This window comes from Dama dama, chromosome 6 (assembly GCF_033118175.1).
Source record: "Dama dama isolate Ldn47 chromosome 6, ASM3311817v1, whole genome shotgun sequence".
NCBI classification, from domain to species: domain Eukaryota; kingdom Metazoa; phylum Chordata; class Mammalia; order Artiodactyla; family Cervidae; genus Dama; species Dama dama.
In genome coordinates, this window is record NC_083686.1 from 967,208 (window position 1) to 968,339 (window position 1,132).

Genomic DNA, 1,132 nt, shown 5'->3' on the forward strand with positions numbered 1-1,132 from the left:
GTCCTCCAGGAGCATTTGCACGTGGGGTCCTCGTGAGCAGGTGTTCTCCAGGAGCACCGTGCTGGCTCCAGTGGTAGCTGCTGGGTTTGAGGGGAGGTCTGAGTACTTTCCAGAGCAGCTGCACCATCTCCCCGCCTCCAGCCGTCCGTGCGTCCCCGCGTTGACCTCAGGCACCTATGGCCAACTGATCCTTAGCTGGCTCCCGCCGCGGGCCGTCAGCCAGCCGCCCTGGGCGTCTCCCCACATGCTCTGCTGACACCTGCGTGTGGTCTCCAGTGCGATCCCTCCCTCCTCACGCCCCGGCCCGTCCTCCAGTTGGACCGCTCCTCACTGTGAGTTTGGGGAGTTCTCTGCACATCCCAGAGGCAAGCCCATCACATCCATGCTTGGCAGTCATCTTTTCTGAGTCTGCGGCTGGTCTTGCCACCAGGTTTTGCCCAGAGCAAGTCTTTCATCCTCATGAGGTCCCGTTTAACAATTTTCCATTTAACGGAGCGTGCTCTTGGTGTCCAGCCTAAGCACTGCCTGGACCTAGAATCCCATTTTCTACAAGTTCTATATTTTTGCACTTTTACACTCAACTCAGATCCTTTTTTTTTTTCTTCACTATTTGTGCTGGGGGTCATGCAGGATCTTAGTTGCCTGACCAGGGGTCGAACACAGACCCCCTGCACTGGGAGAAAGGAGTCTTAGCCAGTGGACCACTAAGGAAGTCCTGAGGCCTATTTGAAGCCGACTTCTGTGTAACATGCAGCTGAGGTGCCAGCAGACGTCCGGCTGCCCAGCCAGGGCCTCTCACATGTGGGTTTGGCTGTGGCTCCAACAGCCCTGCTTCTTGAGGGCATGCTGGATGGCAACTTGCTCCTGCTTAACTGGAGTGACAGGCGTCAGTGACAGGCCCCCACCACGCCGCGTCCACTCGCTCTGGCGAAGCCAGTCCACACTGTGGGGGGGGTGCCCGCTGACCACAGCCGTGGGCATGGGTCCGCCCCAGGCAAGCCTTCAGATGACATTCCAGCCCCTTGAATGCAAGGACCCAACCAAGCCGCGAAAGCTGGGGATGGTAAAGACTGTCTGCTAAGCCAGCCAGCCTGTGGCGGCTTGTCCCACAGAAGCAGGCAGCTGTCCCGGC